This window comes from Canis lupus, chromosome 29 (assembly GCF_011100685.1).
Source record: "Canis lupus familiaris isolate Mischka breed German Shepherd chromosome 29, alternate assembly UU_Cfam_GSD_1.0, whole genome shotgun sequence".
Lineage (NCBI taxonomy): Eukaryota > Metazoa > Chordata > Mammalia > Carnivora > Canidae > Canis > Canis lupus.
Window position 1 is genome coordinate 7,489,309 of NC_049250.1, and position 26,129 is coordinate 7,515,437.

At 34.6% G+C, this 26,129-nt stretch overlaps 1 protein-coding gene across 2 annotated transcripts in view; it reads left to right on the top strand.

Annotated features, from left to right (window-relative positions):
* Positions 1–26,129, top strand: part of XKR4 (XK related 4) — a 442,293-nt gene that overhangs the window by 350,569 nt on the left and 65,595 nt on the right. The window lies entirely within an intron of this gene.

Sequence of the window (26,129 nt, forward strand, 5' to 3'; positions counted from 1 at the left end):
ACCAAAATTTAACCCTTGAGAGGCCTTCATTGCTATAGTCAATTAAGAAATGAGTGTGTCACGGATGTGACAGCTCTGCTAAGAATAGTCCGCAGATGTGCTTGTAAGTAAAGAGGAATTTAAAAATAAATGTATTTGACAAGTTGCTGATCAGAAGCCTATATTTACCACAAACCAAATTAGAATGGTGTTGCACAGAAGTTGAAGTTTACCCTGGAACATTCCTGAGGTGTGTTTGGATTTGACCTCAGAAGTCTTTTCTTAATACTTTAGAAAGACATTTTGGCTTTTTTCGGCCACATTTTCCTCTCATAGCTCAAAGAAGACTTTTTCTCAAGTGATCTTTTGACCTTTAACCCTTTAAATTATCAAGACATTGATAATTTATTGCCCAGTACATATCATGACATGGTCTGGTCTTTAACATTGTTCATTCCTACCAATGCATATGACGTAAAGAAGACATTTTTTTCTTAAAAGCCAAATAGATAACTTTACATAACCATAAAATAAGTTTTTTTCAAATAAGATTAAGCGATAAACTGTGGCACTTTTATTTTTTTTATTTTTTTAAAGATTTTATTTATTTATTCTTGAGAGACACAGAGAGGTGAAGACATAGGCAGAGGGAGAAGCAGGCTGCCCACAAGGAGCCCGACGTGCGACTCAATCCGGGACCCCGGAAAGGCCCTGAGCTGAAGGGAGATGCTCAACCACTGAGCCACCCTGGCGTCCCTAACTGTGGTACTTTTAAAGTTGCATACATTATAATTATAATGGATCAAATTACTGCTGCGTCAGATTCCAGCAGTGATTCCAGATGTCTGGAACAGGAACCATTATTAAGGCCTCCAGCATTATTTTATTTTTACCTTATTTTATTTTTGCTTCCCTTCCCCCATGTTTTGTTTCTTAAAACAGTGAGGGAGGAGAACCATAAGAGATTTAACTATGGAGAGCAAACTGAGGATTGCTGGAGGAGAGGTGGTGAGAGGATGGGCATTAAGGAGGGCACTTATTGGGATGAGCACTGGGTGTTGTATATAAGTGATGAATCACTAAAGTCTACTCCTAAAACAAATACTACATGATATGTTACATGAATTTAAATTAAAACAAATCAAAACAAACAAACAAAAAAACCATCCTCCAGCACTAAGCAGGAGGCCTCCTTAAGACAACATCAGAGGAAATCTGTGTTTCTGTCCCTGACTGAGGCCCCTCTTGAGCCTTTAGAACTGCAGATAACAGGGTATATGCATCTTGCAAGTCATCCTTTACAATCTAATGATCAAAGAACTGGCCAAACTGAGTTTCCACTTTTTAGGCTAAATCCTACATCTCTTGTAGGTCTTCTTGCTGCAGGAGAATAGAAAATAAAAAAAGTACAGCTAGCATAGACTCAATGGGGAAAATAGTAATAATACAAGTTTGTTCTGCTATCATGTTCAGTTGTGAAGCTATTTATAAAAGTAACTAGGTCACACAAATGTTCACTGTTCTAAAACACATATGCAAAAGAAAGAAATGGCTTGATCCCGTGCTTCAGAGGTGACCAGCCTGCAAATCACTTCTCTTCTCTGAGTCCCCATTTCTCCCTCTGCAAAGTAAAGGTGTTGGGTTTCATTAACACCATGGACTGTGCAAGCTTTAAGAGCTGATTGATCCAGATGCCACAGAAGGTCTGGCCGGGCCCAGGGTCTCTGCACTCTGAGAGGATTGTCGAACACAGTGTCTGTGCTCAGCCTTTTTCATTAATTTCATTGTTATTTCTACCATATCTAGTTTTCTAAACAAGGAAAATAAATCTATAGTACATAAGTTATGGAATTTACACCTTCTGCTCAGAATTCAACACAGAGATTGAAGAACGTGTGGTTTTCATAGTAAAAACATTTTTAAAAGGTGTTTGTGAAGGAAGTTAGTCATGCATAAAGATATTGATGTCAAGATTCTGATAGCCAACCTGAATCAGGAGATGATTTTAGCAAGCAGCTTATCCAATTTGCTATATTAAGGAGGGAGGTTTTTAGCCCAAATCAAATATAGAAGATTGCATGCAATTTTTTTACATGTCAGTGTTCAGTAACAATACCGACAGTAGTCTAGAGATTCTGATCTAATCTCCAGGGTTTCTAAATGAGTCCAAAGCTTCCTTTACTATAATCAGGTTACCAGTTACCTACATGGTCAACATTAGAGCCTTTTGGTAAAGAAATCCCAGTAGTCACCTCAAATTATATGGATCTGAAGATATGAATGAGATAAGGAGAGGAGCAAACACATGCTGAGTGACTACTGTGTGACATGGACAATGCTAATTACTATACATATGTATATTTTAAATTTATTGGAAGGCAGTATTTCATACTGGTAAAGATACGGGCTCTGAAATAAACTGGGTCAAATCCATCTATACTATTTAATAACAATAAAGTGTAGGCATGCTAGTTAATCTGTATATACTTCAACTTCCTCATCTAAAATGGAAATTTTAAGTGATATTTCCTTCTTGAGATACTTGGGAGGATTAAATAAGATAATGCTATATAGCGATTAAAGCAAGACCTGAAATATGGAAAATACCCAAGGAAATTTTGCAGATAATAGGTCTATGTGTATTAAAAGTTCATGGCTAAGAACTGTTTTGTATGTGGTTTATAGACAGGCCTGATTGGCAATTTCAGTGTGGAAAAATAGGATTGAGAAACTTTTAAAGAAATATCAATAGGAATGAGAAATGTTTTAAGGAAATGTTAAGTGAGTTACAAAGAGCAAAGACACAGAAATGTGAAGAACCATAGGATCTCCTCTCAAGAAATGAAGAAGGGGCAGAAACAAGATGAATAGATTAAAACTGAAATGGTCCTGGGTGTAATCATAAGAGAAGGTGTGATATCTGGAGCAACTGAGGAGAAAGAGAGGTTAATTCAGAATGACTCAGTGCTGGGACACTGGGGACACATTACCAGATGAAAAAGTTAACTTGAGTCTGAACTCAATTCAAGAGGGAACACCTAAAGCAATGCACCAAAATAGCTTGCATCTTCAGTGAGCAATGACTCAGAACAGCCTTCTTCCTGGCCTGAAGGTGAATAAAATATGGAAATAGGAAGCAAAACACAAAGAGAAGATTTAAAAAAAGAGAGAGCAGCTTATAAAAGAAGATGTCAAGAAATGAACCTGCCCAAATCAATTTAAAGAAGAGATCAGTGGTCTTCCATGCCAGGCAACATGACCTTTTATACAGATAAAGAGAACCCTCTGATACAAAAACTCATAAAATGTTGGATTAAATATATTTTAAATACTGAGGCATAGCTGAATTGACAGGAATACGAGAACAAGATACAAACAAGAAACTAGAACCAGAGCAGTGACTATGGAATCAGTTTTTACTTTGAGAGCATCTGCTCACCCCTACTGGCAAAGAACCTGAATTTTAATGAGTCTAAGTAGTGAAGAGGCCCAATTAGAAATCTCCACATAAATCCAGAATCCCAATGTGGGAAAACCAGAGCAGAAAGGAGGTAGGAAATAGGGGAATCAATCTTGCATAGGGGAACTTGTGTGCCTTAGTCTAGACTCTAAGAGAAGCAAATACAACTAACATGTCTCCTATCAGAACTTCCAAAAACCTGCTAAATCTGAATTGACATGTGTCTTAAATTTACATTACCTGAGGGATCTGAAAATCATGAAGCTTAATTTTAACTGAAAGTGCCACAAGCTGATTTTCCCCCCAAGCCCTTATCAAAAAGGAAAACACAAATGCACTTTAAATCCATGCCTCAAATAATACCCACATATAAAGTCTCAAGTAACATGAGGTCCCTCCAGCCAAAATTCTCTGAACACACAAGAAAATAAGCCACCATGACGAGAGTCAGAAGATTTAAGGAACAGATCTACTAAGTCAGCAAATATTGGAATTATCAGAGTCAAAAGATAAAATAAGGATTTTTAATATTTTCAAAAAATGAAAGCATTGTGCAGAAATAAGAGACAATCAGGTAAAGCCGGACTAAATAGAACACCTGAAAAACTGAAAAACTAAAATTAAAATTTTAATGAGTGGGTTAAACAGATTATACCCAAAGAAGTAATTGGTAAAGTGGAAGAGAAATCTGAAGAAATGCAGCACAAGAAGACAAAACCATAGAAGATATTTTTAAATGTTAAAATATATAGAAGATGGAGTAAAAAGGGGTTATCATATATTTAATTGTAATTTCAAAAGAATAACCTAATTAGGGATAGACAATACTTGAAGAGATAATGGGTGAGAATTTTCCAGAATTAATCAAATATGCCTATCTTCATATTCAAAGCCTAACAATTACTCTTAAGCAGAGTAAACATAAATACAACATACTGAAGTTCCAGGAAACCAAAGAAACAAAGATAGATAGTGGAATATAAGGAGCTGAGAGGTGGGAGGAAGGAACAAAGACAGATTATTTACAAAGAAATCAGTTTTAAGACAACTGGGCTCTCCAGAACAGAAATGGAAGTCAGACAATGTTAGAATATCTTCAAAGTGTGGAAGCAAAAAAGCTGTCAACTGAGAAGTGTTTATCTAGTGAAAATATAGTTCACTACAAAGGCAAAATAAAGACATTTTTATTACAAAGAAAATAGAAATTTTAATATCAACAGATCTCCACTACAGGAATATGTAGGAATATATATAACATATATATATATATGTTATATATATATAACATACAAACTCATAGTAAGAAAAATAGAGTTAGAGAGGTGATATTAATCAATCAGAGTGATGACAAAGAAGGCAGAAAGAGACAAAGAATAAGAAAAGTATAAAGCTCAGATTATAGGGTAGAGATAAATATAAATATATTAAAAATAACAGTGATGGTAAATGATATAATCACCAGTTAGAACACAAGAATTTTCAGACTTTTTCTACAAAAACAATACTCCCAAAATTTAAGGACTCAAAAAGATTAAAGAGTAAAAATATAATAAAAGTATATGTGTGGGAAATATCAGAAAGGGAGACAGAACGTAAAGACTGCTAACTCTGGGAAACGAACTAGGGGTGGTGGAAGGGGAGAAGGGCGGGGGGTGGGAGTGAATGGGTGACGGGCACTGGGTGTTATTCTGTATGTTAGTAAATTGAACACCAATAAAAAAAAATAATAATAATAATAAAAAAAAAGAGAGAACTAAAAAAAAATGCAAAAAAAAAAAAAAAACTTGGGGCAAAAAATAAATAAATAAATAAATAAATAAATAAATAAATAAATAAAAGTATATGTACGTATAGCTGGTGCAATTGGTCAATTACCAGGGGGAAAAAAGTAGAGGTTTAAAGTAAAACATAACAATAGAAGGTAACTTAAAACACTTAAAAATAAGTAAATCACTAGAAAACATAATAATTGTAAATATATAGGTATCTAATAATATACCAACAAAATATAAAAGGCAAAGATTTTCAGAAATATAAAAAGAAATTGATCAATCCATCATCAAAGCAGACTTTAATGCAGCTCTCAGTAAATAATAGATGAAGTAGACAAATATGAGGAAATACATAGAATATTTGAAAAACAAAATTTTTTAAGCTTGAGCTAGTAATGACCATATATAAAACATTGCACTCAACTAAGAACGCATGTACCTTTAGAGTATGCATGGATCACTTATGAAAATTGAACAAATTCTACACCATAAATCAGGTCTCAATATATTTCAGACTTGGTTTTACACGTATAACATTTCTCTGACTACAAAATTATATAAATCAGTAGAAAACATAACTTATTAAATATTTATCAGTTTAAAGGTACAAGTCTGAAAAAACAAAATCAAATCCAAAACAACCATGAGTCAAAGTATAAACCATTATGGAAATTGAAAAATAATTATTGCTTGTGAGATATAACTAAAGCAATGTTTAGGAAGAAATACTAAATTATAGAAGACTATATTAGAAAAAGAAGAATGGCTCAAAATTAATGAGTTAAGCCTCCAGATTAAGAAGCTTAAAACAAAACAAACAAACAAACCAGAATAAGCCCAAGGAAAATAGAAAAAGATGAGATTATAAACATAAGACCAGAAATAAATAAAACGGAAAGGTACAATAGGGAATATTAACAAAGAAATAGTTCTTTCTTTGAAAAAAAAGATTATCTACAAAATTGGTCAAAATGAAAGAAACACAAAATTTTAAAAGGAATAAAAAGGATTATTAATATATAATTATTAATATAATATCCATGAAGGATGTTATAAACAACTATGCCTAAAAACTTGAAAACTTAGTTGAAATGGACAAAATTACTGATTCAAAGATGAATACACACCACTTTGCCCATATTAGGATAGATAAAACCAAAAGTCAGATTATAACAAGCATTGGTAAGGATGTAGATAAACTGAAACCCTCATACACTGGTGATGGGAATGTAGAGTCACTTTGGAAAGCAGCTTTATAGTTCCTCAAAAAGTTCAACGAAGATGCACACCCATGACGCAGCAATTCCTAGGCATATATCCAAGACAACTGAAAACATATGTCTACACGAATACATGTACCTTAATATACATGACAACATTTTTCATAATAGACAAAAGAGGGGGGAAAAGTAAGTGTCCATGGGTCAATAAGGAAAAAAAATCAAACATGATATATTTTTACAATGGCATATTATTCAGCCTTAGAAAGGAATGGAGTTTTGATACATTTAACAACATAGATGAACCTCGAAAACATCATGGTAGGTAAAAACTAGACCCAAAAGGTTACACATTAGATGATTCCATTCATATGAAATGTCTAAAGGAGACAGAAAGTGGTTGTCATGGGTGGAGAGAGAATAGTGAATAACTGCTAAAAGGAACAATATTTCTTTGGGAAGTGATGAAAATCTTCTGGAATTAGATGGTAGGAATGGCTGCACAAGACTGAACTGCATATTTTAGAAAGGTGAATTTTAAAACACGTGAAGAGGGCTTGAAAGTCTGGGTGTTCCTATAACCATTAAAGATAATTGGTAGAGTCAAATTGTTTTTGTAAAGTCAACATCAGGCTCATTTGGTTTTATACAGGAATTCTGTATCTTTAACAAACTCTTTAAAGGTGAGAAAGTGAATGCTATACAACTCTCTCTCATACTAGTATAACATTGATCTATAAAACAGCAAAGAGATTATGAGAAAGAAAAATTATAGGACTTCCTTTTTCTTGAACATAGACACAGAAATCACACACAAATATTAGTAAACTGAATCCAAGTTATCCTAAGATAACTCTCTAGGATCAAGGACCAGAAGCAAGTTAACACATTAGAAAATATGCTATTATAATATATCATATTAACAGATTAATGAAGGACAACAGATGCAGAAAAACTGCTGATAAAATTCAACAATTAGTAGTGATGAAAAGAAAAAAATTCCACAGCAAAGATCAGGTTCAGTAGTTGAATGTTATTTTTCATTGCATAAGAACAAGAGACATAGAACTGAGGGGAGAAAAAAAAGCCAACATTGCATATGTGCAGATTTATGATTATTTATATTTAATAAAAACAAAAATATGAGCAAAATATTAGTTATTCATAGTCCAATAAAATTGATGAGTATGAATGCAACATGGAAAATTCAATTATATTTCCCTCCAGCAACAATAGTTAGAAAATGAAGTTCTCAAAAAGAGGTGATATATTCAAAGCAGCACAAAAAATTATAACTAGAAACAGAGTTAAAATATGTATAAGAATTAAGAATCTGACTTTAGAAACATTGAAAAACTTAATAGAGAGAAATCCATGTGGAAAGATTTGATATTGTAGAGATGTTATCCCCATACAATATATAGATATAATGTAATTCCAGTAAAACTTCCGACTTGGCTTTGCATATGCATAAGCAAAGTCTAAAATTTATACAGAAAAAAAAAGGCTTGGTAATTGTCAAAATATAGCCAAACATGAAGGCTAAGAGAAACCTCTAGGAACTAAAACTATGAAGCAATGCTTCAGATATCAATAAAGAGATTAATAAAACAAAATAGATAGCCCAGAAATGGACTATATGCATACCTGATATATGTCAGACTGGTACTTCATAACAGTGACAAAGGAAAAGGACCCTTTCTGATTTAGAGATAAAATATACATATAAAAAATTGAAATGGACTCATACCTCATAACAGAAAATAAAAGCAATTCCAGATGCATGAAGAAATAAAATATGAAAGGCAAAATTTTCAAACCTTTAAACAAAATATAGGAAGAAAGCCTTTCTGCACTAAAGGTATAGATAAATTCTCTTAAAGATATAGAAAAAGAAAGCTATAAAGAAAATAATGCACAAGTTCAACTACATTAAGTGAATGAATAAAATGAATGAAAAGGCCTCTCACAGAAAGACTATGACAAGTAGAGAAGTGGTAAATCTTTGCAAGATATATAATTGACAAAGGATTAGTGACCAAATATATAAAGAACTTCTATAAATCAATAAAAAAAGATGAATCATTTGGTCATTTCATGGGGGAGAAAACACAAATTACTAATAAACTTTACAAAAGATACCCAAATATTTTAGAAGTCATGGAAATACACATTAAAACCACATCAGCAAATTGATAAAAATTTAGAAATTGCACAGTATCAAGAGTTGGTGAACAAGTGGAGTTATGGAAACTCTCATTCACTGCAAATAGGAATGTACATCATATTACCACTTTGGAAAACAAAAGTTTGGCATTACCTATTAAAGCTTACTATACACTCAGTCCAAAAACTCAGAAATTCCACTACCCTACACAAGAGAAATTCTTGCACACATATCAGGAGGTAAGTACAAGGTTATTCATAGCAGCAGCATCTATAATTATGACAAAGCAACCTAAATGTCCATTGATTGTAAAGAGGAAAAATAAAAATTGTAATGTAATTATATCATTAAATCCTATATTGTCACAAAAATGAATGAACTACAGCTATATTAATGTGGATAATTTTTAAAACATAATGCTGAGTAGAAAGAGAGAAGCAAATCACAAAAGGGCACTATACTCTGATTATTTTACATACATTTAATTTTATATAAAGTGACTATATAGATATCTTTGCCTCCATTAATATGAGACTTTTACTGATTTAAAGAAGGCTTACAAATTGTTTTTCCCTCAAATAAAAAGACCTAGAAATCATGGATTCAACTTTTTGGCCTAAATTTATATCTTCTAGGGTTCATTTTTGGACCATGAACAGAATGATCACATGCTGGCTGAGGAGGAAGATTTGAGTGGGATGCTTTCCCACTTAACCTGATAATTAAGCAAATCAGAAGAAATGGCCTGTCCTTCTCCCAATACACCAAAAGCTTTTGACAAATGACAAAAACAATTTAAAAAGTAACTGTTCAAACTCATTCTATGAGACCAGCCTTACCTTGATCCCCAAACCAGACAAAGACCCCACTAAAGAGGAGAATTACAGACCAATCTCCCTGATGGACATGAATGTAAAAATTAAAAAGCAATAACTTAAAAAAAAGTAATTCACCATCAAACAAATACCTATTCAGTAACAACCAAGCCCTTTGCCAGGCAGTACCTTTTGGAAGAGGATTCCTCTTCCTTCTGGATTTCTTCAACTATCTAAGGAAATGACCACCTGCTTACGTCAGTCAAAACCTACAGAGTGAGGGACAGAGCACCTCTAGAAAGCAGGCCCTTACAGAAAAGGATACTTTATTCCCCATTTATATTTTTGTTGTCAAAAACTTAAATCCCTTTTTTGTGAAAAATTGGATAGGAAAAATATCTAATTGCTATTAACTTCAGAGAAAACATTTATTCTTTCACTCCAATTTTTGAGATGATGGAATCCTATCTGGTTGGAAAAAATAAAGCAATGGTTGAAGTGGGGGAATACAGTCCCTAATGATAAAAATGCACAGATGGTGATCTATGTAGACCATCTCTCTAGACAGGATCTGTATGATCAGCCAGTTATGAGACAATCAAAGCTAAATCTGGGAATGTGCTAATAGTTGAAAGGTCAGAGAGCAAAAGAGAATATTAGAAACCACTTCATTTGGCAAGAGTGGAAAGAGGATATGATTTAAATAAGATATAGAGTGAAAGCCAAATCAATGCATCCAAGATTGAAATCATGGAAGACATCATACACTTTTATCCCCAGTGCTCTTGCTATGGGCTGAGAGGGGGGGACGTAAAAACAGCAAATGAAGACCAGTTTTCTAAGGAGGTTGGCCAAGAAAGAAAGGAAAGAATGAGATTCCACTTGACAAGTCTTTTGACAAGACTGTTATGTTAGTATCCCTATCTACCATTATAATTACTCTTTAATTGAGAGTTTGTGGAGTGCCATGAAATGGCACCTGTTCTGTACCACCTAAAAGACCACCTCATAGGTCTCCCTTCACAGGAAAGAAACTGCTTGTCATCAGCAGTCCTTTTGCAGCTTGTGATAAAATTCAGGCAGGATCTATTTATTTTTTTCATGAGAATTATTCCAACCGGTAGACTTTTAAGGGACAGCCAATAAGCTCCTTACATTTCCATGTTTGTTTTCTCTTTAGCAAAAGAATTGGGAGTTTGAGACTGGGGAACTGAAGACTTCCTTAATTCCATTTTGATGCGTGGTTTATTAAACTATCCATTTTGAAGGAGAATAGCATTAGCCCCTCACAGTGAATGGCTTCTGTCTGTCAAATATTCGTGGTAGGATATCGGTCAGCAAGTGAATGACACCAAGCTGCCACTCTCACTCCTGAGATTGAGTCAGCCCTGGGTACAAAGCTCCCTGGCAAACAAGATGCCTGTCAATTTTGCTAAAAAGAACAGTAAAAGTAGGAACAGCAAAGCTTGTACAATTTGCAGTTCCTTTCTTCTTTCAGGGTACTTTTAGGCTGACAAGACATCAGTTTTCTTTTCTATGCTTTATACATTTCTATTCATAAGACTGGCATTACCAGATGATTTATTAAACCTCATTTTATTCATATAAAATAGTCACTGCTCTGGAAAAGAGTGACTCAATAAAGTGTTCATCTTCCCATTTACCTGGACTTCCAGTATCCTCAGACCTATGGCCCGCCTTCTATGCGCTGCACCTCTGAGCGCGGCGGACCCGGGACCGGGCTTTGGGAGGCCTCCCCTGGGCGCTCGTATACAGCCGGTTGCAGCAGGAGAGGTTTACATTTATAAACGACTGTACGCATCGGGGCCGGGCTCCGCCGCTCGGAGGCACTTTGCTCAATCAATAAACCAAGGAGGCCGGAAAAAAAAAAAAAGCCAAAGAACAAGATTCAGTCTGTACAACGAACAGTCAATGAGGCAATGAAATGAAAACATTTTGTGCAAAATAAAACTTAGTCTTGAAAATGCAAACATTTATTTTCTAAGTCACTGATTGAAGGGATCATAACATTCAAAATGAATCCAGGCAAACCCATGCTACTGAAATTTGATTAATTAAACCCAAATCCACTCATCTGTGTAATGTCTAGCTTATAAGTAAGATGCTTTTGATCAGTGGAGAGATTGTGGTTTAGAGAACAGGCTCAGGATGGGGCTTGCTAACTAGTACATTTAGTTTGTATTTCTCTTATTAGGATTCACCTCTTTAATTAAATGATTGTAATTCCTGGTTTTCTGGTTTCTTGCCCACCATTTATCTTTACCATCATATAGATCTTCCATATGGCCTGCACAACAACAATCAACTGAAATATAATGTGGCCAACCTAATTTGCTGGAGTTTTGCTTCGTGTATTGGGGATGAGGCTTGAGACCAAACTTGCATGCTATGTCTTTCTCATAACATTATAAAGAACCATAGTGAGCCAACCTCGTATAACAGACCAGGAAATCAGAGCCTGACAATGTAAGGATTTGTAACTACCTGTGGCTCTATGATCAAGGGCTTTACAGACCTGAAATCGTGATTTACACTTGACTCATCTAATAACCCTAAAATACAATTTTATGGTTTGTTTAATATATGAGCAATAGATAACTTCAACTTCGAGCTGTAGTAGGGTTAAGAATTCAGCAAATCCTCTCAGGGAAAAAAAATAAGACTAGAAAAATTATGAAAACGACATTTTAGAACTCTGCAAATGAAAGCAGGCAATAAGTTGATATTTATTTATTCTTGAAAATTTTGTAGAGCTCCAGGTAAGGGCTGTGTGGGTCTGTGACCTTCTTCACAGAGACTATTTTCATCCTTCCTTCTGGTTGGGGCAAGAGACAGACTAATGAGAAATTAAAGAGGAAAACCCTGAATGTGAGAGATCAAGAAGGATCCACACATTCCTGGCCTACTGGGAACCAATGCCTATGTGCAGTGGAGACTTGAAGGACCTTGGTGGGAAGTTAAAGCTAAGGCAGGGCTGAGAATGGTAGAATTCTAAATGGGATTCCTGACCCACACAAAGATTGATTAACAGAAGGTACAGTCTTATGGGCTCAAAGTGTGTGAAAACAACTCCATCCAAATATTTTTTCCAGTTTTACTAAGAAATGATTGATATATATTGTTATATAAGTTTAAGGGGCACAGTGTGATGATTTGATTTACATATATATTGTAAAATGATTATACAATAGATTCAGCTGCTATCCTTCATCCCATAAAGATACAATATAAAGAAAAGAAGAAAAGGGGAAAAAAGAAAAATTTCTACTTGTGATGAGAAGTTTTAGGATTTACTCTCCAGCAAGTTTCTTATATATCACACAGCAGTGTTAGCTATAGTTATATTGTACATTATAACTACAGCACTTATTTATCTTAAAACGGGGATTTGTACCTTTTGACCAGGCTTCCTCCAGTTACCCCTGCCCCCAGCCCCAACCTCTAACAATCACATGTCTAATCTCCTTTCCAGTGGCAGGGGAGGGTGTTTGTTTGTTACATCACATGTATAAGTGAGATCATACAGTACCTGTCTTTCTCTGTCTGACTTATTTCACTTGGCATGATGCCCTCAAGTTCCATTCATGGTGTCTCAAAATGGCAGAATTTGCTCATTTTTATGGCCAAATAATATTCCATTGTGTGTGCATGTATAAAATATATATGTCAACTTCTTTATCCATTCATCTGTTGGTAGACAATCAGGTTATTTCCATGTCTTGGTTATGATAAGTAACGCTGCAATGAACATGAGCATGAATATATATTTTTGAGTTTGTATTTTTGTTTTCTTTGGATATATTCCCAGAAGTGGAATTGTTAGATAATATAATAGTTCTATTTTTAATTTTTTTGAGAATCCTGCATACTGTTTTTCATAGCGATTTACAATCTCATCAAGAGTGCAGAAAGGTTTCTTTTCTTTCACACCTACTCCAGCATTTGTTATCCCTTGTCTTTTTGGTGTCATTATAACAGACATGAAGTGATATATTATATGGTTTTAATTTGCATTTCCCTACTGACTAGATGTTGAGCAATTGGTTGACCTTTTGCATATTTTTTTGAAAAATGTCTATTCAGGTCCTTTTCTCATTTTTTAATTGGGTTATTTGACTATTTTTTGTTATTGAGTTGTACAAGTTCATTATATATTTTGAATATTAACTTCTCATCAGATATATGGTTTGCAAATATCTTTTCTCACTCTGTAGGTTGCCTTTTCACTTTGTCAGTAGTTTCTTTTGCTATGTAAAAGCTTTTTAATTTGATGTAGTCACACTTGCTTATTTTTATTTGGTTGCTTGTGCGTTAGGTGTCATATCCAGAAAATAATTATCTAGACCCATGTCAAGTGGCCTTATTCCTGTTTTCTTCTCGTGGTTTCATGTTGTACATTTAAGTCTTAATCCATTTCAAGTTAATTTTGCGAGTGGTATAAGAGTCCAGTTTTACTCTTTTATGTGTGCATATCCAATTATCCAACACCGTTTATTAAAAGACTATCATTTCTCCATTGAGTTTTCTTGGCTCCTTTGTCAAATATCAGTTGACTTTATATGCTTGAGTTTATTTCTCTTTGCCTAAGTCTTGACTGACTACTATGCTATGCAGACACAGGATCAACCTCAGTAGCTGCATCTCATAGGGAATAAATATTATAAATATTATAAAATCCTCAGAAAAATAAATCAGAATTCAGAGCTGCTACAACATGTTCTCTAAAATTTTAATTTTTAAGCAATCAGTAAAGTGTGACTGGTACTAGGGAAAAAAAGTAGTCAATAGAAACTGACTCTGGTTGCTGAAATGATGCATTTAGCAAAGTTAGACTTTAAGGCAGCTATTATAAGTAACTCCAAAGATTTAAAAAAAAAAAAAAGAAAAAACTATGTTCAAAGAATTAAAGAAAAAATGCATGACAATGACTCACTCAACAAATAAAGAATCTTAGTAGAAAAACAGAAACTATGAAAAAGAACCAAGTAGAAATTCTAGAATTGAAAAGTCTAATAATCAATATGAAAAATTTACTTGTTATGTTTAATAGCAGGTTTGAGAAGAGAGGAGAAAGAAACAGTGAATTGAAAGATAGATCAATAGAAATTATCTCATCTAATAAAAACAAAATAAGATTAAAAAATAAACAGGGCCTCAGAGACATGTGGGACAAGGTTAAGCATCCCAACATATATGAAATGAGAGTGCCAGAGGAAAAAAGAAAAAAGGAGAAAAAAAATGTATGTGGAGAAATAGTCACTAAAATCTTCCCAAATTTGATGAAAAATAATCTGTAAATCTTAGAAGCTCCTTATCTCCCAAGAAGGATCAACAATATAATTCACACCTAGACACACCATACTCAAGCCTCTGAGACACAAAGAGAAAAACTTTTTTAAAAAGGTTTTATTCATTTATTTAGAAAGAGAGAATGTGCACAAGTGGGGGAAGGAGCAAAGGGAGAGAGAGATCCCAAGCAGACTCTGTGCTGAGCACAAAGCCCAATGTGGGGCTCAGCCTTACTAGCCTGAGATCATGATCTGAGCCAAAATCAGAGTCAGAGGTTTAACTCACTGAGCCACCCAGGATCCCCAAAGAAAAACTCTTAAAAGCAGCAAGAGAAAAATGATATACTATACAGAGTGAAGCAATATGATTAATGACTGACTTATCACTAGAACCAATGGAAGCAAGAAGGCAGTAAAATGACATAGTCAAGTGCTGATTAAAAACAAAACAAAACAAAAACAGAAATAAAAACTCACCAACCAAGAATTCCATACCCAGAAAAACTATTTCTCAAAAAATGAAGGCAAAATAAGCAAGTTCCCAGGTAAACCGAAACTGAGAGAATCCATTACTAGCAGACCTAACCTACAAGGAGTACTAAAAGAGTCCTTCAGGCCTAATAAAATGTTTAGTTTCGACAGAAACTAAAATCCATAAGGAGAAATGAAGAACACTAGAAATGGCAGACATGTAGGTAAATTAAATAAATTTTATTTTTTTAAAGATTGTATTTATTTATTTGAGATGCAGAGAGAGCATGGGCTGGGAGGAGTGACAGAGGGAGAGGAAGAAGCAGACTCCTCACTGAGCAGGTTGCCCAACCTGAAGCTGGATCCTAAGACCCCAGGATCATGACCTGAGCCAAAGACAAATGCTTAACTGTCTGAGCCATTCAGGTGCCCCTAAAATAAACTTTAATAATAATTGTAAAAATTCATTGTTGAGTATATATGAATGAAATATATATGTGTGTAAATGTAAATGAAATATGTGTGTATTTGTAAATAGCAGAAAGGAAGAGATAAGTGGAGTTATATGTTGTTAACAAAGTTAACATATCTTTTTTTTTTTTTTTCAAAGTTAACATATCTTAATGGAGTTAAGTCAGCATTAACTCAGGTAAACCATAGTTAAACATGCATATTCATTCCTTAGGGTAACTAGTGAGAAAAAAAACCTCAAAAAATATTCAAAAAGTTAATAAAGGAATTAATATGATACACTAAAAAGTATTTAACACAAAAAAGGCAGTTATAGAAGGAAGAGAGGGAAGAAAATTATATAAGACATAGAAACATACAAAAATGGTAGATAGAAAGCCAGTCTCATCAAGAAATACATTAAATATTAATGAACTAGATGCTTTATTAATAGTCAAGAAATTATTAAACTGGATAAAAGAGCAAGATTCAACTATAATCTGTCTACAAAAGACACTTTTGAGGTACACACTTATAAAAAGTACATTAGTTTTCTATTGTTTTGTAACAAATTACTACAAAATTGGCATCTTACAGTGATATCCATTTATTTTCTGAGCTCTGTGAGTCAAGAGTCTGGAAACAGCGGAGTTCCCTGCTCAGAATTTCACAAAGCTGCAGTCAACATGACAGTGGGGCTCATTTTCATCTGGAGGTTTGACTGGGGAAAGATGGCATCCAAACTCATTAAAGTTGTTGGCAGAATTCATTTCCTTGCTATAGTATGACTGATGGCTCATCTCTTGCTGGCAGTCAGCTGAAAGTTGCCCTTAAGTCCTAGAGGCAGTGTGAAATCCCCCACCATGTGGTCCTCACCCACAATCTCTCACAACTTGGTGACTTAATTCTTTAAAGCCAGCAACAGAATGTTTTTCCTACTCCCTCTTTTAAGGACTTTCACCTGATTATTTCATGGTTACCCTTTTAAAACCATGAATCAACTGATTAGAGACCTTAATTATGTCTCCAAAATCCCTTTGCCCTTGCTTCTTGTTGTAACATAACCAAGCCACAAGAATAACATCCCATCAGATTCAAAACACCCCCTCACTCAAGGGCAGGACATGTATATCATGAAACAGAAATCTTTCAAGCATTTTCTAAAAAGTTCTTCTTACTACCTCAAAGAAGGAAATTGAGTTAGTATTTCAAAGTCTTCCCACAAATAAAAGAACAGGTCCTAATAGATTCTCTGGGGATGTTTGAGAAAGAAATAATGCCAATTCTACACAAAAACTCAAAAAACTATAACATTTGGAACTGAATTCTACCAATTCAGTATTTTCTAATATTAAAACCAGACCCAAATATCACAAGAAAACTATAGAATATGTGACATGAATATAGACACAAACTCCTTCACAAAATATTAGCAAAATTAGAGACAATGATTAAGTGAGGATTGCTTTAGGAAAGGAAGACTGGCCACATGGACATTTCAATGTATGCAGAAAAAGTCTTTGTTAATATCCAATACTCAATCCAAATAAAGCTTCTGTGCATACCTTAATAATATGGTACCCTCTTTGATTTTCTGGTTTTGACAATGTACTATGATTCTATAAAATATTACAATTGAAGGAAATTTGATGTAGGATGAACAAGAATTCTGTGTATTGTTTTTGGAACTTACTATGAGTCTTAACCTTCCCCAAAATAAGAAGTTAGTTTTTTAAAAATCCAGCAACCATTCACAATAAAAACTATTAAGGAACTAGGAATAGAAGGAATTTTCTCAATCTAATAAGTGCATAGCTGACATCATACTTAATAGTGAAAATTTGAATACTTTTCACCTATGATAAGGAACAAGACAAAGATGTCTACTCTAGGATGTCCACTTCTATTCAACATTGTACTAGCCAGTACAGTCAGGCAAGCAAAATAAAGGTATACAGATTGGAAACAAAAATTAAAATTATTCATTCACAGATGACATGATCCTTACATAGAAAGTCCTTTAAAAGTCTACCAAGAAAATCTATTTAAACTGGTAAGTGAATTTAGCAAGATCACAGGATACAAGCTACATATACAAAAGTCAATTGAATGGGAAATCTCCGTACCTTTCACTCAGATCTTCCTGTAAAACTAAAACTGCTCTAAAATATAAAGTTGATTTTTTTAAAAATCAATTGTATTTCTAGATACTAGTAGCAACAATATCAAAATGATACTAAGAAAATAATTCAATTTATAATTAGATTGAAAAATAAAATATTTATGATTAAATTTAACAAAATAAGAGCAATATATGTAGACTAAAAACTACAAAACATTGTTCAGAGAAAGTTAATGAAGATCTAAATGAAAAAAGACATGCCACATTATTGCATTAGAAGACATTATTGATATTATAGCAGTTCTCCCCTAGATTTTGTATGTATAGTTTCAACTCAATTCCTATTAAAATTCCAGCAGGCATTTTTCAGAGATATTGATAAACTGACCCTAAAATTTATATGGAAATGCAAGACTATTTTTAATAAAGAAATACAAATTTGTTTAATGTGCATTAACCTATTTTAAAACTAATCATAAAGGTTTACTAATAATCTAGAGAGAGTAATAATATTGGAGTAACAGACATAAAGATCAATGAAACAAAATATAGAGTCCAGAAATAAACTCTCATCATTATAGTCAACAGGATTTTGACAAAAAGGCCAAGACAATTCAAAGGGAAAAGGAGAATAATTTCAGCAAACAATGCTGAAACAATTGGATATTCATGAGGGAAAAGAATAAATATAGATCTTTGGCTCACATTAGACACAAAAACTAATTCAAAATAGAACATAGACCTAAATAGAAGAGTTAAAACTATAAAACTTCTAGAAGAAAATATAGGAGAAAATCTTTCTGACCTTGATTTAGGCAAAAATTTATCCAATGTGTGTGATATCAAAAATCTGATCTATAAAAGAAAAAAATTGCAAAGTGAATTTCATTTAAAAATTTAAAAAGTTTTGCTCCTCAGAAACAACTTTAGGAAAATGAAAAAAGAAGCATAGGCTGAAATAAAGTATTTGAAAAGTATGTATCTGTTAAAGAACTTGTTTCTGGAATATATAAATAACTTACAACTTACTAGGATGATCCATTTTTTTAATGAACAAATGATTTGAATACACATTTCATCAAAAAAAGTATGAATTGCTAATTGCCACATGAAAAGATCCTCAACATCCTTAATACAGAAATGCAAATTAAAACCACATACCAGTAGAATGGCTGCATTAAAAAAGATCAGCAATTGCAGGTATTGACATGAATGTGAAGAAACTTAGAAACCTTATATGTTCCTAGTGGTGATGTAAAATGGTTCAGTCACTTTGGAAAACAGTTTGGTGGTTTCGTGAAAAGTTGAATATATACTTAACATATGACCCAGCAATTCCATTCCCAGGTATTTTCTCAAGAGAAGTGGAAATATATGTCCACACAAATTATCAACCAACGAAGCATAAACAAAATATAGCATATTGAGACTTGAATACTATTTATCAATACAAACGGAAAAACTACTGAGAGATATGAACTTCAAAAATACTGTAAATAGGCTCAGCCGTTTACCGCTGCAGCCTTCAGCTCAGGGCCTGATCCTGGAGACCTGGATCGAGTCCCATGTCAGGCTCCCTACACGGAGCCTGCTTCTCCCTCTGCCTGTGTCTCTGCCTCTCTCTTTCTGTGTCTCTCATGAATAAATAAATAAAATCTTTTAAAAAAATACTGTAAATAAAAGAAGTCATACACAATTATATGTGTATTTAGTTCCATTTATACGAAAATTCTAGAGAAGACAAAATCATAGAAACAGAGAGCTAATCAGTGGTTGCCTAAGGCTGGCAGTGGGAGTGAGGATTGCTGCCAACAGGCACAAGAGAATATTTTGGGGTGAACAAGTGTTCTTAAATTAGATTATGGTGACAATTGCACAACTGTATAAATTCACTCAAAGTCATTGAACTGTGTGCTTAAAATGAATGGATATTAATGATATTAAATCATACATTAATAAGGCTGTTTTAAAAACCAATAGATATTTGTCAAAAAAATAAAAATCAAAGATGAATTTCTTGGCCCACTAATCTTACTACTCATATAATCAGTTACCACTTTGGTTTATATTCCTCCAAATAATCATGATATACCAGAATGTGTTTAATCGATCAACTATTGTTAGATTTTTTTTAGCTTATTTCTAATCTTCCACCAATAAATAATGCTATAGTAAACATCCTTATACATATATTTTTGTTTGAGTGCCTGATTATTACCTCAGAATAAATTCCCAGTTAGACTTACTCAAAGTATGTGTTATTTTTCTATTGCTGTGGAACAAATTACCATGAACTTCTCAGCTTTAAACAATGCACATTTATTATCTCACAGATTCTAAGGGTCAGACATCTGGCAGGGCTTTGCTGCATTTTCTTTTTGGCACCTCAGCTGGCTGCATTCAAGGTGTCAACCAAGACCACAAACTTGTCTGGGGCTCATGGTTCTTTCTAAGCTCAATGGTGTTGACAGATTTCAGTTCCTTGTGGTTGAAGGTCTGTTCCTCAGCTCTGAAATAACCTACCATTCTCTGCCATGTGGCCAACTTCACAACATGATAGTTTGCTCCTTCAGCCCAACAGAAGGGCATCTGCTGATGCTTCTTGTCATTCACCTTTGGACTCTTTAAAAAGACTCATCTGAATAGGTCAGGCCCATTGAGGATAATCTCTCATTTGGTTAACTCAAAGTCAAGTGATTAGCAACCTTCATTATATCTGTAAAGTCTCTTCACTTTGGTCATATATTGTAATCTAAACACAGGAGTTCTGTCCCATTGAGTTCACAGATATATAAAATGGAAAGGAATAAAATTGGAGGCTCTTAGAAGCCTGCCCTTCACAAAAAGTTTGCATATTTGTTAAGATTATGGTTCAAATTGCCACATTTTCTGAAGAACATTTATACCCCCACCAAATGAAAGCTAGCTTCCCTAGGGCTAGATATTATAATTTTTATCTTTGCCAAAGACAGGCAAATATTGCTGGATTAGGATCACTGGATAGGGGTTTGGCAATGAGAGGATAAGTTTTTCATCAATGTGAAGATTATAATTGTCTGAGGTGCCTGGGAGGCTCTGTTGGTTAAGTGTCCAACTCTTGATTTCGGCTCAGGTCATGATCTCAGGGTCATGAGATCGAGTGCCCTGTCAGGCTCTGCACTGGGCATGAGGCCTGCTTAATATTCTCTCTCTCTCTCCCTTTGCCTCTGTCCCTCCCCACTCCACCTGCACTATCTCTCTCTCTCAAAAAAATATTATAATGGTCTTTGGCAATTTTTACTTCTCCTTTGCAAAACATCTGTCCATTTATTTGTTTTCCTCTAAGGTAACTTTCTTTCTTTTTTGTTCCAAGTTTTTATTTAAATTCCAGTTAGTTAACACACAGTGTAATATTAGTTTCAGGAATAGAATTTAGTGATTCATTACTTAATATAACACCCACTGCTCATTAAAAGTGCCCTCATTTTTTTTATTTTTTAAAGATTTTCATTTATTTGTTTGAAAAGAGAGAGTGAGCGAGAGCAAGAGAGAGCATGAGTGGAGGGAGGGGCAGAAAAGAGACCCAATGCTGGGCTCAATCCCAGGACTCCAGGATCATGACCTGGACTGAAGGCAGATGCTTAACCAACCTAGCCACCCAAGTGCCCATAAGTGCTCTCCTTAAAACCCATCACTCATTTAATCCATTCCCCTCCCCACCTCCCTCCATCAACTGTCAGTTTGTTCTCTATAGTTGAGTCTTCCATGATTTGCCTCTTTTTCCCCCTCTACATCTGTTTTGTTTCTTAAATTCCACATATGAGTAAAATCATATGGTATTTGTCTTTTTCAGACTGACTTATTTCACTTAGCATAATACTCTCTAGCTCTATCCATATCATTACAAATGGCAGGATTTCATTTTCTGATGGCTGAGTAATATTCATATATATATATATATATATATATATATATATATATAAACTTTCTGATACTTTTTGCTTTGAAATCTCATTTTAAATATTAAGAATATTAATTATTAATGGTACATATAGCAAGCATTTTCTTTTGATATATTTTCCTTTTAACTTGGTTATAGTGCCTTGCACCATGAGAAAAACATTATCAAAATCAGACCTACTAACCTTTATAGTTTCTTTTCTTTGTTTTTTATACCCTGAAATGTTTTCCTGAGCATTTTATTTCTAAGAAAGGAGTCAGATGGGATCTCCAGTTTCCATCTCAGATGACAGAGACTCTATAACTAGGGGAATATATACCAGGACGAAGTTTCTAATAATTCAACTTCCAGTGGTCTTCTAATTGTTATGTAAACCAATTCTTAACCTAAAGTGTCCAGTGTTCAGCCAGAAAAATGATTGTATCATTTCTTGGCCAGGGAAATCTACACATTGGTCTGTTATTGGTTCAGGACATCAGAGGTCAGCTCCATTTTTGTTTTTTTCATTTCTTATCTTTGGGCTATCAAATTACAGCTTGGAGTATTTAAAAACAAGCAAGGATATGTACTCAGCTTTCTTCTAAATCATTTAATTTTAGTATTTAACAGAATTAGTCTCTAAGCACTAATTCTGTTATCCTTAATATCTCCATTTCAATCTGGGGCCTAAAACTAGTCTTGGTTTTTAAAAATATAAAACATTTTGGATAACCAAGAGAACATGTCTTTCAGGCAAGATCACTTCTCCATGCTGCATGAAAACAGTCATGATGAAATACTTGGTTGGCTGAAACACAATCTGTATGATTTATCTGTTAAAAACTAGCCTCAAGTCCCTCCTTTATTTATAGATGAGTAAACCATAATGGAAGGATATAAGTTCCTTAAGCCTTCCTTGAAATTTCAGGGATTAATCTCTTTATCTTAAATACGAATATTAAACTAGCAGATCTCTGAGGTTCTGCTCAAATAGAACATTTGCATTCTACTTGACATTTGATTCAAGGTTTTCTACTTACATTCTTTCTTTGGCCCTTTCAAACTCCCAGTCCTAAGTATGCCTTGAGGTTCTTCCTCTTTTAATTTTTGGATTCCTATTATACATTCATATAAAATACCCTATTATCATTTCAAAGTCAATATATCCAAACCAAACCCTTGCCATCCCTCTCAAACTTTTCAGTTTCCATATTCTTGGGATTTGTTCCACGCTCCTTGAAGGCATGAAATAAGGGTCACGTTTTATCATCTTTCTCTCTCTCCATATTTAATCAATACCCAAGGCCAGAATATTTGTCCACTGCAGTATTTGTCTCCTTAACCTTCTTTCAATTTTTATCAACATATTAGTTCAGGCTCCTAGAATGTCATTTCAGAACTCAATGTTGAAAATTCTTTATCTTCTTTATCACTTTTGATATGATTATTACAAAACACTATAGCCATGTTGACATTCCCATCATTCCCTTTTTGTCTGATGAATTAAGAACAAACTACAGAGCCTGGAAATGAAGCCCTCTCTGCAATCTACACAGCCTTGCTTTCCAAACTTTTCTTCATCTCCCCATCTCCAACCACCCTCTGCCTCCACCCTGGCCAGCTTATGTCCAGTGTCTTAGTCATCCAGAATACTTGCTGTTTCCTGAACACATCTTATATTTTGCTTATTTCCTTACCTTTTTAGTTTGATTTTGAATTCTTATTTTCAGTGTTTAAAGGTTTCTGCAGGGTGACTGGGTGACAGACACTGAGGGAGGCACTTGATGGGATGAGCACTGGGTGTTATGCTATATGTTGGCAAATTGAACTCCAATAAAAATAAAATAAAATAAAATAAAAAATAAATAAAAGTTTCTGCAGATGTTTGGGATATCCATTTTAGCTAAAACAAGAAAAAATAATAATTACTAACTTCAAATCTTTATTTCCATTCAAAAACTCAATTATTTCTTTTCCTTGGGGCCAAAAAAATATGTTACAAATCAGTGAACTACAATACAAGTTTAAAATAAAAGCAGACATTAGCGGTTGAGTGTGTTAGAGGTAGGTGAACTCTTGAGAGTACTCTTCAACCATAACCCACCCACCCCACTCCCAGCTGGTAAAGGTCAGAGGAGGCAACAGATTATTGAAACCACATAGCTACTCAGGAACAAATCTTGGACCAAAATTTAAAAGTTTTCTAAAGCTCAAGGAACTATCAAAAACTTTTTTTCCATAGGACCTAGCCCCTCATTTTCTCAACAAAGAGGTATTTAGTGCCTGCAGTGTGTCATATGCTGGTCCTAGGAACACATAAGTGATAAATGGCCCTGCTTTCTGGGAACACAGTCTAGGAAGAGGAGATGCATGTGGACAAGTAAATGCAATAAAAGGTGATAGATGCTGTGATAGAAATTGTACATTGTTACCACTAAAAGAAGGAGGTAGTCAGCTCTACTTGCTATGACAGGGAAAAGCACAAGGAATTCATAGATAAGGTAACCCCTTGGGTTCAAAATAAAAAGATCTGATTGCCAAGTAGACCAGCAAGTTACCAAACAACTGAAGGCACAAAAGGAGGAATTAGGTAAAAGCATTTGAGGAAAACACACACAATTTAGAGAGTCTAGAAGCTAAGGTACAAGACACAGCATATCAAAATTAAAATTGGAAAGCTAGGCAAGCTCCAAACTGTGAAGGGACTAGTGTGCCTTGCAACAGAGTTTGGAATGAGAATTACTATTGTTACTACCATTATTATTGTAGGTTACCAACTTCTTATTATAATTAATGGGTTCTAGTCATTGATCACTTGCTATGATCACTGTAATAGTTTACATTGACAGACAAAGAAACTGATAATCAAAGATGAATTCACATGCCTAAAGCAATATAGCTATTAAGTATTAGAGCCAATATTTGATCAGGTCCACCTGATTTCAGGTTGAACATGAATTACATTGTAATTTATCTTTAGTCTATGGACCATATGAAACCCTTAGAATATTTTAAATGAAGAAGAAATATGAATGGATTCTTGCCTTGGAATAGAGTTGCACCATTCAATATAGTATCCACTAGCCACATTGAAAATCAAATAATAATTTAACGTAAAAGGTCAGTCCATCAGTTGCAGTAGCCACAAAACAAGTGCCCAGTAGCCTCGTGTGACTAAAGGCTACTATATTGGACAGCACAGAATTAACATTTCTATTATCGCAGAAAGTTCTCTTGGACAGCACTGGCTAAAGGATGCACTGGAGTCTTATGGGATGGGGAAAGGAGCATAGAGAGACAAGTGAGAGAGTATTAGAGGAAAAAATAAGGCTGTCAGAGTAGAGACTTAAGCCATTGATTTCCAGAGTGTGATTTGCCCTTTCCTACCCACTCAACCAGCAGTATCAAATCACCCATGATCACTGAAGTGTGCAGACCACTGATTTAGAGGAAAGGACAGGTTTGTAAAACATGGTGCAGAAATACAAGCAACTTTGGCCAAATGTGGAGTACGCAGAGGAAGAATGAATCTGGGATAACTCCAGGTGGGTTAGTGAGTATAGAAGGATAAACATATTCAAGAGCAAGACAACAAGTTTGAGTTCCTGAGAAACACTCAAGTATTGTGATCCTATTAGAAGTGTCAGTCTAGGGCAGCCCCGGTGGCGCAGCAATTTAGCGCCGCCTGCAACCCCGGGGCGTGATCCTGGAGACCATGGATCGAGTCCCGCGTCAGGCTCTCTGCATGGAGCCTGCTTCTCCCTCTGCCTGTGTCTCTGCCTCTCATTCTCTCTCTGTGTCTCTATAAATAAATAAATAAAATCTTTTAAAAAAAAAGTGTCAGTCTAGATATCAGGAGAAAATTCTGAAATAGAAATACAGATTTAGAGTTGTCAGAATTCAGGAGGTTGATTAGCCAGGAATCCATTGGATAGATAGCTCCCAATTCTTTTCTCTACACAAATGATATTTCTATGAGTGTCTACAAATACTAAGGGGTGTGCCTAGATTTAGAAGCAATTCTCTATACCCTGGTTCCTTTTTCTCTTATTCAGGGAGGCATCTCAAATGCAAATTTGACCAGATGGTATAAATATGTTCTAGTCTTAAAAGCAACTAATTAACTTACATTGTGGTTCTGTTACTAGTTCATACAACTCATCAAACAAGATAGCATGTAATTTGAAGTGTGTACAGGGAAAAGAGGGTAGTTGGAAGGGCTGACATCCAACTCTCTGATCCTGGAGACTGGGCTGCAGCAGAGGAACTAGCCAGAGGGGAGGAGCAGTGGTCAGAGAGGTAACAGGATCCTGTCTTGCCCATTAAGAGAGGAGGTCAGCCAAGGTAACGTGAAGAACACTCATATTCCAGCGAGACCGAAGGACTTTGCTCCTAGGCATTCATAACGGAGCATTTCACAGTCATTTTGGTAGAGCAACTGTCGA